Consider the following 15,912-nt stretch of genomic DNA (forward strand, 5'->3'; position numbering starts at 1 on the left):
GTCCAGGCAAAGAGAGCACCACATGCAATGGCCTGGAAAACATAAAGCAAGCATATTTTAAGTATTATGAGAATGGAGAGGGTGAGGTTAGTGTTGAAAGACATGAATATATATGAAAAAGCATATATATATGATTTTATAATGTAGTCATCATTAGGTATCATTTAATATTTTCTTTGTCAAGTTTACTAACTATATAAGCATGTTATACATGTAAAGTAGATTTAGTATGCATCGCATCTAAGAAAATCCAATTCCTGACATAATCAGCAGAATGAAAAGTGACACAGAGATTAGAAAACTCCCCAGCACTTGAGAGAAGAGAGGTTTGTGCAGTTTGATGGCAGCACAGGCCCATGTGTAGGAGAAGGGGAGGTGATGGAGCAGCAGGGATAGGTTAGAACAGTTGGAGTGCCTGGAGGGCCAGGCCAAGGAGTTCACTTTGCATTAACTCAATGGTCAATGAAATTACATAGCCATTTTAGAGGAAACAAAATTATAATTAAAACTGTAGAGGAAACACTCATTCCTTTCACTAAAGCAAAATGCAGAACATCCTGGTGTCAGCACTGGAAAGCAATCTCCAGGTAATTGAAGCAGGAAAACCACATCCATGTAGGGGTTCTCTCATTCTCATTATGACTGCTACCACCACAGCAGCCTCTAGGCTTCCATTCTAACACTTTTGTCCAGGTACGGAGCAATCAAAAACATCTTTCTTTGTTTCACTTTAGTACAAATGATATAGAAAAGACATCAAAAGAATTTATTAAGTGATAAGAGAGAATAACTGGGAAACAAAGCGTGTGTATGAAATATATAAACAGTCTAGTTTACAAAGAACTACTTTATTCTTTATAGAACACTGTTAGCCCATAGTCCATGTTATTCTACATTGGACACCAAGTATCTGTTAACCCTATGAAATAATATGTAAGACATTATGTGCACTTATATAGTCTTTGTATACAGGATGTGATGGAAGAGGACCTCTACCAATAGATAGAAAAGAAATTCTTGTAATTGTGTGTTATGCAAGCCAAAAGCAGATGGGGTAATTTGCCAGAAATAATACTATAAGGGATATAAGTAATTTGGTCCAAGTACTCCACTCTCTGGGTTGCATTATTCAAGAGTAAATTTTAGAATGTCTGGAAGCAGAGGTCTTACCCAGTGTTCAAGACATATGAGGTCTCTGAGAATTTCTCTGAAATCACACTGAACATCTTGTGTACATGTATGTGTGTGTGTATATCTCCTGGGAAGTCTTTAAAAGGCTCATAAGCTCTTTTATGGCACTTCTTCAATTCACTTCTGTGCTGGACCTCCCCATTTATGAAAGCAGAAGTTTCAGCCTCTGAGACTTTGGGCACAAGTCAGCAGGTGGTGACAGCTTTCTCTTCCAACACTGCATCTTTTAAGCATTCTTAAGAAAGCAAGCAGCCATCAGTTATGAACATCATTCAGGTGACGTTCTGTATTTATGAACTGTATTTGAGATTAAAAGACGGGAAAGAGATGGGAAGTGAGTAGACATGAGACTATTATAGGGCTCAGGAGAAAAGTGGCAGAATCTAATTACGATGGGATGAGTGGGAATACAGAAATGAGGATGGGCAGAGGATGCACATCTTGGTATTTGGTATATACCGCAGGGTTTTTTTCACCAAGTTGTCATTCTGTGTTTGGAAAACAAAATTGGGGGGGGGAATGAAATCAAAGAGTAAGTCAGTGCTTGGCATATAATAGGAATGTAATAAATTTTGGAAAGACTCACACTACCATGGTGAAACTTTTAGTACTAAACATATATTTAGTATTAAACATATATTCATTTGCAGAACAGACAGAAGTTGGACTTTTATATTACTAATGCTTACAATACTTCAACTTCTGGTCATCTTATACAAGTTCATTAGACCACTGAGCGTTGTTGCAATGGAGTTCTGAAAGTTTAATTTTGAGATGTGAATGAGAAATGAGGTCATGGCATAGATGAAGACAGGCAATGAAACTATAAAATTGGTAAGCTTGGTCTATGAGAACCTATATGAGCAAAGAATCTGAAAAAGAATAGATATATGGATATGTATAACTGAATCACTTTGCTGTACACCTAAAACTAACACACTGTAAATCAACTATACTTCAATAAAATTAATTTTTAAAAAATTAATTAGTTAAAATTAAAAAACATTAAGCTTGGTGAAGTGTAGTTGACCTCATTCAGGAAAGTAGAAGTAGGCACTGGTTCTGGAGGATACAGGAGTGGTTTGAATAGAGAGAGGGCCAACTTGACTTCCTAACAGTAAGTTAAAATTAGGGCAATACAGAGATTATAGAATAATAATCAGAAAGTGGCATAAGTGTAAGAAGCAGGCTGGCTCTTCTTATACTAGAGAAAGAGAAAGCTAAATTTGTGGTGGAGATGGTAGGGGAATCATTTGAAACAATCCAGATTTCAATTGAAGTGAAGAGGTCAGAAAATATTAAGGATAAATAAAGCTTAGTTTATTCATTAGGAACATGGAAATTAGGAACATGGAAGTTAGAGTTAGTAAAAACCAGTCTCAAAATGATAATTCTCTAATTTGATAATTCTGAACTAATCAGAAAAAAATATGAACTATAGTGCACATTAAGTCAATGTTGAGGAAAACGACGTATTTATTGGAGTACAATTCAGTTGTTATTTTACAATGCTTTAACAAAAGTACACACTAAATACATAGAATTTATATATACTATAGTATAAGTATACTTTTTAGCATAGAAAATTACAAAATTATCTAATCACTTAAAAGAAAATAGCATTATCCTTCTCACAAAGTTCTGAAATTAAAGAAAAAAATTATGAAGATATAAACTATTCACTGAAGTTTCTGAAATAATCAGAAAGCTTGAATCAAAGAGAGATTGCATTTAAGGAGGATGTGTTATTGTTTAATTCAATGGTTAAAGAAACAGAAAAATTAAATGGGAACACTTTTCTGTTAAACTTTCCCCTCGGGCAGCTGGTATAAATAAGGGAGCTAGTATGGACCCTCCATTTCCCTTGAACAGGTGTTAACTTCTTCCTGTTTAGAGGGTTTCACTTCATGGTTAAGAGCATGGCCTCTGGGCTCAAATCTTTTGTGCCTGAATCCTGGACATGTCACTTGTTAAGTGTGCAACTTTTGGCAAGTTTCTTACTTTCTCTAAGCCTCAATATTTAACTATGTAATGTGGATAATATTTGTGAGGGTTAAATGCCACTGACAAACGGTAACTGGTATACATTTAAGCGCTCAATAAATTTGTCTATCAGGAGGAGTTTGGACATAGAGGGAGATGGTAGATAGATTCAGAAGGGAAATGTGAGAATCCGTTTAGAGTGAACAGTTTCGAGGAAGATGACAACTGAAAGGGGGGTCCTCCTTCCCATTCAGCTGCTAGAAAAAGAGGTGTGTTTAACAGAACAGAGAAAACAGGCTGAAAACTGGTGGCCCTGTGGGCATTGGAGGAGGGGAAGCATGTTAGAAGTGTTTCACACACAGACCGAAGAAGCTAAATACTACACATCCAACAGAGCTGCGGATATCTATTTAAGTATGTCTGTGGGTCTATCTGTACAATGTTTCTCTTGAAAAGTCAGCAAGCGCTGTGAAGATAGAGCTCCAATCCTCTCTGACACTTGTTTAGGGGAGGGGAGGCAGCAGAGAAATCTCAGAGTGGAAGACAACCTACAAATACCTGCAGGGACATACATGACTACTTTCCACTTTCCTCCTGGTATCAGAAGGCAAACATGCTAGCACCTCTGTCTTGGACTTCCCAGCCTCCAGAACTGTGAGCAATAATTGCTGTTGTTATAATCTACCCAGTTGGTGGTATTTTGTTATAGCAACATGATTGGAGTAAGATAGCATCTTTCTACCTTAGAGCAATAATTCCTAGACGAATTACCTAGTAAAATTTGTGCATTACCTCAACATACACCAAGTGATGCTGGATGAGGTAAAATCCAGAAACAAGGTTGCTGAAGAGTTCCGTCATGATCTACTCTCACATACTATCACATACCTCAGAGATACTACATATTTACTTGTGTTAGGAGCTTCACATGGCAGTGGTTTTCTTCATGGCAGTGTGAACACCAGCATCACTGCTACTTGCTACTCCTAAAGGAGCTTGAATGCCTCACTCCTCTTCCTTGAGAGCTATTCCAGTTTTCACTTGGCTGATCTTCAAGCTACTTATCATAAGTGTCCATTCTCTTGATTTTCAGGAACACTCATTACTATTATATCCCTCAGGGCAATTTTAGAAGTTTAAAGCAATGAAGAGCAGCTTCTTACAATAAGAAAAAAGAATAAGGTGGGTTGTTGTTCATTTATTGATCATTTATGAGTAGCTGTCATATGCCAGGCATTGGGGCATTGTGCTTTTGACGTCAGAAGCAGTCCCTGCTTTCAAGTGGTCTCTGGTAAAGCTGGGAGGAGTTTCAACTGGACAGAATAGTATAACATAATGAGTAGATAAGTGCCAGGACAGGGTGCCAGGGTGGGAAGGAGGACACAGAGAAAGAATGAGTTCATCATGAAATATTTTTGAAGAACAGGACACCTGATTTGTGTTTTGAAGGAAATGTAGAAGTGTGAAAGACAACAAAAAAGTTTCAGAAGTGAACATTCTAAGCAGAGGCTACAGCAAGATTTAAAAAGCAAGAGGGCACAAACCACAGAGCTGATCTCCCTGTGCTACGTGGCTGCTTCCCACTAGCTATCTAGTTCACATTTGGTAGTGAGTGTATATATGTCCTGTGACCACCTAGAGGCGTGGGATAGGGAGCGTGGGAGGGAGACGCAAGAGGGACAAGATATGGGGATATATGTACATGTATAGCTGATTCACTTTGTTATAAAGCAGAAACTAACACACCATTGTAAAGCAATTATACTCCAATAAAGATGTTAAAAAATAAAATTAAATTTAAAAAAAGACACGAGGGCATACAGAGCAATGGTGGTCCTAAAGAACTGCCAATAGGTACGTATGACTGGAGTGTAAGATCATTTGAGCAAGTAATGCAAAGGATGCCAAAATGTGCAGTGGATAATCTAAGGTAAGGATATATCACCTTTCTTTTTTTCACCCTAGAAATATTTACTGAGTGACTCTTATGTGCCAATGATTGTTGTAGGTTCTGCAGTGAAACAATCATGACTCTACCTGCACGGAATTTGCATTCTACCTAGGGAAGAGACCGAAAATAAACCAATACCCAAATATTGATATATTGTTTGGCAGACGGGAACAAACATATGGAGAAAACTATATCAGAGATGGAATGGAGCATGTGTAGGTTAATGTGTGCACCTGCATGGGGATGCACAACAGCTGTTTTTTATAGGATGATCAAGGTCTCACTGATGTGGTGACATTTGACCAGAGACTTGAAGGTAGTCATATCCTATCTATTATCATAACCTCTAGTATCATATTCTATTTATATGTGTATGGATTACTTTTCTAGAACATTTCCAGAGGATGAAATCGTAAATGCAAGGGCCTTTGGATGGGAGAACGTTGAGTGTTGAAAGTACAAACTAAGAGGCTGGTGTTCCTGGTGTGGAAAGAGTGAGAAGAGCAGTGGATAAACTGGAGAGCTGGTGGTGGCGAAGGGGGTGCAGAAAAGATAGGGCTTTTTAGAGTCTCTTTAAGTACTTGTTCCCTTGTGGCTCCCCACCTCTTAGACAGAATCAAGGAACTGTCTAGTCACAGGCAGTGGAGAATAGGCATTTGATAGTTTTTGCTAAAGAGTTAAGCTTAAAAGCCTAAAATCTTTATGGACAGAGAGAAATTTTGCTAAATTTCTTCTTTACTACATCAGAGTAATAGATGGATAAATCCAAAGAATTTTCCACAAAGGGAAAGCACCATCAGGATTTGCGTATTTTTTGTTTTGTCTTGTTTTTTTAACAAGAGGGAAGGGAAATTACCGTTACTATTTTTAATCTAGAAAGACTGGGGTAAAGAGAGGTTAAATGGCTCATTCACTGCAAACCTGGGCTTAAGAGGACAGTCAAGAGTGTTCCACATGATGCCCTCGGGCAATCACTTACTCAGAGGAGGGCCAATTACTTTTTAAATTAAATTAAATTAATTTATTTATTTATACAGCAAGTTCTTATTAGTTATCTATTTTATACATATTAGCGTATACATGTCAATCCCAATCTCCCAATTCATCCCACCACCACCACCCTTGCCCCGCTTTCCCCCCGTGGTGTCCATACGTTTCTTCTCTACATCTACGTCTCTATTTCTGCCTTGCAAACCGGTTCATCTGTCCCATTTTTCTAGATTCTACATATGTGTGTTAATATATGATATTTGTTTTTCTCTTTCTGACTTACTTCACTCTGTATGACAGTCTCTAGGTCCATCCACGTCTCTACAAATGACCCAAGTTCATTCCATTTTATGTACGTACTATGTCTTTTTTATCCATTTGTCTGTCAGTGGGCATTTAGGTTGCTTCCATGACCTGGCTATTGTAAATAGTGCTGCAATGAACATTGGGGTGCATGTGTCTTTTTGAATTATGGTTTTCTCTGGGTATGTGCCAGTAGTGGGATTGCTGGGTCATATGGTAATTCTATTTTTAGTTTTCTAAGGAACCTCCATACTGTTCTCCATAGTGGTTGTATCAATTTATATTCCCACCAACAGTGCAAGAGGGTTCCCTTTTCTCCACACCCTCTCCAGCATTGGTTGCTTGTAGATCTTCTGATCATGCCCATTCTAATCGGTGTGACTTTCAATACGCTTCCCTGGGGCAGTAGTAATTATCTTCCCAATAGCTTGGGCAGATTGGTGAAGAAGATCAGAAGCTGACTTCAGCTTTTCATAGCTCTCCATCTTTCTACTTCCTAAATTCCCATTCCTTTTACTTGAGCAGTGGTTCATCAAATATGTAACAGCAGCAGAAGTTTCTCCTAGAAACTTGTTAGAAATGCAAATTCCCAGCTGAGGCTCTGGAAATCTTTGTTTTGACAAGCCTTCTGATTCTAGCTAAAGCTTGAGACCCATTGCTCTTCTTCTGATCTGAGAGAGAGGGAGGGGGGAAAGAGAGAGATAGCCCAAGAAAGAATGCTGGAAAGTAAATTCAGAGAGCTTTTTATATGGGGTTTTTACTGTGGTAACTTACAAATGGTTGAAAAACACCCACAAATTGAAACATGTAGCTACTTTAAGGACTCTTTAGCAGAAATCAATCTTATTCCCGATCTATTACTTAATACGTCATTTCCTCATAGGGATGACTAACAGCAATTCAACAGAAAATGCTTTTTATATTTAAATAACACTTTCTGTTCCAAGATGTCAAAATGTTTGACAAGTGGTCAAAATGCAGCTCACTAATATTCTCAAGCCCATGGTAGTAAATAACCCACATCTACCATCACTGCTGTTTACTGGTGATTGCTTTTCTGGGAAAGTTGAAGCGCCTTTGCTATCTTTGTAGAAAGTCAATGACTAAAGGAGGAAACGTCCTTCATCTTGGTTCCCATAGGAAACCAAATTGATAAATCACTCACTGACTTCTATTATTGCATCTCAAGGATAGTTAACAATGCTCATCAAGGAAAAATCCCAAAGAACACTCTTGCCCTATCTCTGATTAAACCTGATTTTGGAAAATCATCTGGCTCAATCTACATTTAATTACAATATGAATGCTACTTAATTCCCTATTACTTCTGGTTACACAGGATCAATGCCACTTGAAGAGTAAGAAGCAAAGGTTCACTACATTGGGGTCTCCTTGACAGCCAAGCCTGTGCCTTGGTCATTTTGACTCCCTAGTGACCAGCTTGGTATCTGGAATAGTATATGCGATCAGTAATTATTTCTTGAATGTATGATGTATGAATGAGTCAAGATATTTTGAGAGTTGGAGTCATGGGTCAAGAGGAGAAAACGTGGTTTAAAAAAACCCTCTAAATTCTCAGAAGCCGGTGCTGCAATGAATGCTAATAACAACTTGACAATGTCCTCTGTCATTGCAAATAATGTGATACCAACATCTACTAATCAATCAAAAAAAGACTTTCAGAATTCAAATTTGCATAGGATTTTGAGCTGGGGATTCCTCTCACCCACCTTTTCTTATGATAAAACTTGGAACTGTAGTGTCAATAGATAATATGCCAGGTTTTCACTTAAAATTGGAAAATTTAATCTAATTTCGGAGGCATGAAATAAAACTGATGGGCAAATATTAGAATTTCCATCAATGAAAAAGCTTAATTTCTAAAATGCTGAAGGTTAGTTTATCAAAATACTGAAATTGCCTCATATCATAAGTCAAAGCACCCTCTCCTTACTAAATAAGGAGCTACAAAGTTGTACAATTACTGTCAATAATTTTTTTGACTTGGTTTGAAAAAGGTTGCTTGTTTTAAATAAAACAAAGTTCAACTGAAGTGACTATAATATCATCAGTCTTGTAAAACTCCTTGTGTTAGATTTCTTCTATCCCCAAGATGCCAACCATGCATATTAAACGGACTCTTGTTTTTTGCGTATGATTTCTGTACATCTTTCCTATATGAATTTTCATGTTAAGTACCCTTTCTTACAGTGTGGATTGTAACCACTCTGTTTAAAACTCTATCACCAGTACCTAGAACAGTGCCTGCCACATAAGAAACACTTAATAAAATTTCTAAATTATCTTGATTAAAATCCATACTCATCCTAGCTTTAAGCACATGAAGACAGAAATAGGTTCCAACTGCATAAGAACATGTGACTAATCCAGAGTAAATGTTAACTATAAGTACAAATTATCTGTTGATTAAAATACAGAACGTGTCTGAGATTTGGAATTCCTTCCTAATAACCCTGAGTCAGAGCTGTGGTAAAGGCTTACTGGGGGCATGGTACCATTTTCTGAGGACACACTCAGAAGAGGAAGAAGTTGATGAGACAGCATGCAAGATTTTCCAGGCTCAAAATGGAACTTGACTCATCTGCATGGAACCATCCAGCGAAACACAGAAGAGCTCACTCTTCTGCTGGATTAAGCTCACCCTGGTGGAACGGAATGGAAAAGAAACAAGAGACTGAGGTCTAGGTTTTGAGGATCTTCACTCCACTTACCTGCTTTCACAGAACCAGGCAACGGACAAGAAGAAATGTGGAACTGTTGCTGTGTACCTCTAAACAAATACAGTCACCCTATGTAATAGAATGTGTCCTAAATCTGACCAATTAGAATAATTCCTCCATTCTTGGTGGAGTAGCTCTGATAGAAATGGACAGAGCTGGGCTCGGGGTGGGAAGGGGGTGGTTTCCTTCTGTTACAAGCTCTAAACTTTCTTCAAGTTTCCTATGATATAAGCCTAACTAAAATTTATGGACTTTTGAAAAAGAGTAGGTACTAAAATTAAATAAGCTGAGAGTGTTGAGGGTGAAAAACATGATAACAAATTTACGGAAATGTAGAATTATTACTATGAGAATGAACAGAACTGTGTTTGTTCCAAATATGAGCCTGCTATAGCATTTTAATTATGAATAGAATTAAACAGAAATTCACTTGCTGTCACCTTCTGATAATATTACCAGAGACTTCCCTTAAGGAAATTTAAAATTATTTCTTCTATGTAAATCTCTACAAGTCCTTATTTTCAACCTTATTATAAGAAATAACACACAGTAGCAACAAGCTGGCAGAATTTTGACAATTCTCCTGCCTCCCTCCATTCCGCCTTCTTTTCCTCTTTCCCTCCCTCCCTTTCCCTCCTCTTCCCTCACTCCCTTTCTTTCCACAAAGCAAGTAAATGGGTACATAGAAAATAGTAGGGGTCACACGCTTTCATTACAGGGGTTAGGAATGTGGACTCTCACAAAAACAGACTTGATTTTAAATACTGTATCTGTGCCTTACTAGCTGTGTGACCATGAATAATTTAATCACTCTGTGCCTCAGTTTGTCCGGCTGTAAAATAGGTGCAAACAGTACCTACCTCTTAGGATTGTTGTCAGGAGGAATTCCAACTGGTTTTAAAATAGTATTTAGCACAGAGGAAGCATAATAATTATTATTTTTCACTTCTCTGAATATATAAAACATTTAGTATTGGGATTCATAGTCTCAAAATCTAACACTCACTGATATGAATATCTGATTGGCTAAATGGAGAAAAACATTGTTATAGTAATTATTTCTTTAGTTTCTCATTTTGTTTTTTTTACTGAAAACCAGAATCACAATTCCTTGGTATTATCTGTTATCAATGAACAGTATAAGACTGTAATATTATTTTTGACAAGGCACTGAATATTTGAAATGAAGAAAACTAAGAAATAGTAGTAAATAAAACTTTTCTTGTACTAATCCCAAGTGAAAGATGAAATTAATGATGATATATATGTGAAAACTCTGGAGAAGTCATACAGAAAGAACCTCAAGTACTTGAGGCACACTTGAAATTCAAATGACATTAAATGACTAATTCTTAAATCAAGAACCCTTCACTAAAATTAAAAACACAAATGCTTTCTTTTTCTTGATTTCTTGTAGGAAGTGAAAGAGTACCCGGTAGGTGTCAGACTATTTTAAAAAGCAGGTTATAGAGATGATATTTCAGGAGTGTAAAAATACTAAGGCGGATCTCATAAATGATTGGTATATTATTTAATTCAGGTTAGCATCAGAATTGTCAATGTTTGTTTCTTAAGCAATGCAATCCTTTGGGTAGGAAGCATGGTTCTTTGGAGAAGTTGAGAGATACAAGATACACAAAACTGGAATATGGTGCAAAAACAGACAGTATCGATTTTTTAAAATTAAACCTAGGAATTATTTAACATGGCCATTTCTTTGGGTTGAAGAAAGAAATTCATATAGATTTTCCTGGTTCAGGCTCCAGTGAGGTCTATAGGCAAATTTGCAACTAGAGCAAGATTCAGACCTATTTCCATTTTTGTGCTTACCTCTTAAATATGTCCAGTTCCTACAGCATAGAGGAAAGCACTAGATTGGCCATGGCATGAATGGCCAGGTTAGGATTCTGGCTCTGCCACTTAATAACTGTGTACGGCTTAAATAGGCAATTTGCTAAACTTCATGAATTTCAATTCCCACTCTCCAACCCCCACCCTGGGCAAAATGAGTAGAATCTTTTTTCTACCTACTCTAGAGAATTAGGATGGTCTGAGGAGAAAATGTACATAAAAATGCTTTGAAAATTATTTAATGCTTTAAAAATATTATTTATCATTATTATTTCAAGATGAGGGAAAACTCCCCCTCCGCTAATATATTCAGCTTTTTATGGCCACCTAGATCTTCCAGAAAGCTACATAAAAACTGAACATTTTAACAATACTCGGCAATGTTTAGATGTTAAAAAAAAATTATCCAAACTGGCACATTTCTTCTTAAACCGTTCTAAAAGTAATACATACATAGTGCAATGAATTTGGAAATACAGAATGAGAACGGGAGGAAGTAAAGGTCACCCTGACTCTCTTATTTCTTGAGTTAACCATTGATAAATAATTTTTACATTTTCTTTGGGTCTTTTTTCTCTATGTGCGTGATATTCAAAACCAAGTGGTGAATATGCTGTATTTATTATTTAACATTCTTCTCTTCTCACTTGACATTTTACAAAAAACAATTTTAATTTGTTAACTTCTGTATTGTTTCCGATTCTAAGCATCATAAAATACTTAATAGTGAAGGTTACCTATGAGCTATTATGTAAAAAATAGTTCAGCATCTATAACCTAAATAAATATATTAGAAATTCATATGCTTTAAAGCAGTGATCCCCAACTGTTTTGGAGCTAGGGACCGGTTTCGTGGAAGACAATTTTTCCACCAACAGGGTGGGTGGGGGGAGGATAGTTGGTTCAGGCTGTAATGCGAGCAATGGCGAGCCATGGGGAGCAGCAGATGAAATTTTGCTCGCTCGCTTGCTGGCCGCCCACCTCCTGCTGGGCGGCCCATTTCCTCACACAGCCAGGGGGTTGGGGACCCCTGCTTAAAGGATATCCCTATGTTTTTATGTGATTGACCATTTCAAAAGTTTCATAGACAATTCCACTATTTATATTTAATTAAAGACCATGAAACTTGTTTTTAGTATTTGTAAATAAAAGATAAAGATGACTTCATTTAAAAGCTGATAACAAACCTCTAGAACACTTCCTTCTACTTAAGTGAGGTGTTAGATTAAAAAAGCACTATAGAAATATAGATTATACTTGACTTTAAATAAAAATCTGAATAAATACTATAGAATTGTTATCTCTCCTTTATTCTGTTAATAATTGCTAATAGGAATATTATGGAGAATGATTGAAGCTTAATAGTCATATGTCAATTACCAAGATCACATTTGTGTGGTACAATGAATTTGCAAAGGTAGACTATCAAATGTATTTTATTGTCAAAGGTGGTCTGCCGAGCGGCAAGTCATTTCGTAAGTTATGCTCTAAAATATATCATTTACCGATACCCAAGAGACATCTCGGTATGTCATTAATAGTGCAGAAACTCTAAGCCAGGGATATTTTTGTCTTTATAATTAATTTGAGACAGCAGCTAATAAAAACCAGAATAATAACACTAATAACCTTCAAATTAATTTTGACCCTAAGCTATAGCAATTTCAACAGAAGTTAGTATATTTACATACCAAATTAAGATTCCTAAACTTGTATTACAATTGATGCAATGTTTTTATGAAATACTACCTATATAATATTTCATTAAAATAATAAAATGAGAACAATATAGAAATGTCATAAATGTTTGTGTCCTAGAAAGGATTTAGAGGGAATTTCTGGTAGTATAAATTAATACATGATTAACCATATTACTTTTATTCATAAAGCATCCAAACATACACATCTGTAATCTTATATGTCTTTACCATCAAGAGAAATATATTCCAGAATTAATTTTAAAAACACTGCTTTTACTGTGCTTATGTATTCTAGTTGAGAAGTCTGGACTTTAAGCATTTTTAAATTATAGAACTCATCAGAAAGCAGGAGGAAACCAACAATACAACTGATGGCATTTGTTAATATAAACCTTTGTGTAAAAATGTTATGAAACTAAGAATGGAAAAAGAGTAGAATTATTAAGCAACAAATGGCTGTTTTAAAAAATCTAGTTAATAGTATATACTACCTGGGTTATTCTTTTACTTGAAAAAATTACAGTATATTAGGTTGTCCTAATTTGGAACTATGTAACTGCCACTCTCATGTTTCTAGTTTTACTAGAAGAGTGCATTTTTTTGGTATAAGCGTAAGAAAAAAAAAAAAAAACTGGAACGTTCCATACTGCAGTTTCCTTCCTCCCTTTCCCCAACAGAAAAAATAAGAAATACTGTACCTAACCAACAGATCTGATGATTCCAAAAGGGACAAGTCTCTATTCTGAAACACTATTCAAGTCAGAACATTCCAAATTATGATTTTGTGAGACACTGGAAAATTATGGCATGAAAAATAGAAGAATATTTCTAATGCACTATAAAATGTATTCCTCAAAGCAAAACAGCTAATGGAAGGCCAGAGCACTTAATGGATAAAATAGAATCAAATGAAACAGAAGCATGTTCCAAGCTGAAAGGCAACAATCTCACTATTCTCACATAATTGGATAGTAGACATAACCCAGTAAGATCAGGTTTAAAAACATTTAAATATATATAAATACACATATGTATAAATAACATATATAGCACCTGAAGTAAATACATATTCATATTCATATATTAAAGAATCACTTTAAAATTTAAAAATATTTTTTTAACTATTGAAAAATAAACAGCTAGTGAAAAAATAAGTTTTCTTTGCAAAACTTGACTCTGGAAACAAAGATTCTTCAAATGCTTCTCCAAGAACTTGTCTGTTTATTTTAAATATAACCAAATAAAAAAATAAAAATAAATAAATAAATAAATATAATCAAATATTTGAAATAGAAGGCAAATGTTCATGAAAGCAGACATATATACATGCATTTATATGCATATATACACATAATTGGATAATATAATGAATATATATATAATAAACATAAAATACAGATCTTCCTTAACTTACTATGGCACTGCATCCTGATAAACCCATCATCAATTGAAAATATCATAAATTGTAAATGCTTATACTACACCCAATCTACCAACTGTCATAGTTTAGCCTAGTCTACCTTAAATGTGCTCAGAACACTCACATTAGCCTAAAGTTGGGCAAAATCATCTAACACAAAGCCTATTTTATAATAATCTGTTGAATATCTCATTTGTTTTATTGAATACTGTACTGAAGGTGAAAACCAGAACGGTTGTAAGTGTGTCAGTTGTGATCGAGTCGCTGAGTGGGAGGAGTGGCTTGCTGCTGCTGCTGCCCAGCATCACAAGAGAGCATCATGCTGCATATCAGGAGTCTGGGAAAAGTACAGTTTCTACTCTAAATTCAAAGTATACTTTGAAAAAATGAAAAAAATCAAACTATAGTTTCTACTAAACGAGTATCGCTTTCGCACCATGGTAAAGTTGAAAAATCGGTAAGTCGAACCATTGTAATTCGGGGAATGTCTGTATATAAATTTTTGTATAATATACGTGTATATGTGTTTGCACGTGTATATTTAAAACTGGAATTTAGACTGTTTGCTACATCTCATCTTAGAAGCAGACTATGACCAAAGTCTATGCCTCAAGCCTTTGGTGAATAGCTAATGAATTCAGTATTCAAACAGGGATTAAAAATATTGACTTGGAAATTCAGGACAAACTTACTACTAAAAATGTTTTACACTTTTTACTTAAAAGAACATAGTTAGGTACACATGATTAGACTCTACCAACTAAAATAAATGATTGCCGATTTGGCTAGAGTTGTTGATCACCACAAAATTCTCTCTTGCGGACAACTATGGCTTACATATTAAATGGAAGGCTTTAGGCAGTTTTTGTACTTGTTTCCTTAGACCTAAATGGTCCACATAATGATAAAAAGTCAAATAAGAAAAAAATGTAAAATTATGTGCTTTTCAAGCTCAACAAAATTGTTATCATACTAAAGCTCGCCTGTGTACTAACAGTGCAGTTTTTATAGGCAGGTGTTTCTGCTACTAAAATTTTCACATTAATTGAGGCTCTACTTTTGATTTCAGTTTAAAGGTGTTACTAGTGATTGAATCTACTCAGTAGTGCACTTTTATGAATAAGACTCTGAATATTAAAATTCTTACATGTACTCTCTCAATTCATTGAGATTCATTCAAATAGAAACATATCATATACCAAGAAGATTCCTTTGTATATGATGTACAATGGAGTAACAGATTAATTTTCCTTTTTGGACAACTTAATGATATTGATTAACATTAAAAAACTTCAACAGTTACATATTAAAAAAAAAGACTGGGGTACAAGGCAGATAATTAGTAGTATTACCTTTAAAGGCTTTTGTTAGAGGAAGTGAATGTTAACAACTCTTTATAAATTAAAGTTGCCCTCTCCCAGGAACTTCATTACTGTATCAGAAAAAAATAAAATAAAATTGTCAACTATTGCTTTTAAGAAAGGGAACAATTCCCATTTTCTATAACATTACTTCTGAAATCAACACCCTTATTCAACACCCTTGATATCATTTCTGATTATGAGTCAGTGAAAAGAGTGATTAGACAAATGGTACAATTCAGAAAGAAAATAAGATGCAGAAAGAAATTCAGAAAGAAAATAAGATGCCAACTGAGTTTTCCCAGGTCATCCAATCAACTCCTTGCAGAGTTAAAAATAGAAGCTACGACTAATTCCCACAGCTACTGCCAGATCAGAGCCTGACAACTTTGCATTGTGGTAGCTTCCAACCTCTCCTGCT

This window comes from Mesoplodon densirostris, chromosome 12 (genome assembly GCF_025265405.1).
Source record: "Mesoplodon densirostris isolate mMesDen1 chromosome 12, mMesDen1 primary haplotype, whole genome shotgun sequence".
NCBI lineage: Eukaryota > Metazoa > Chordata > Mammalia > Artiodactyla > Ziphiidae > Mesoplodon > Mesoplodon densirostris.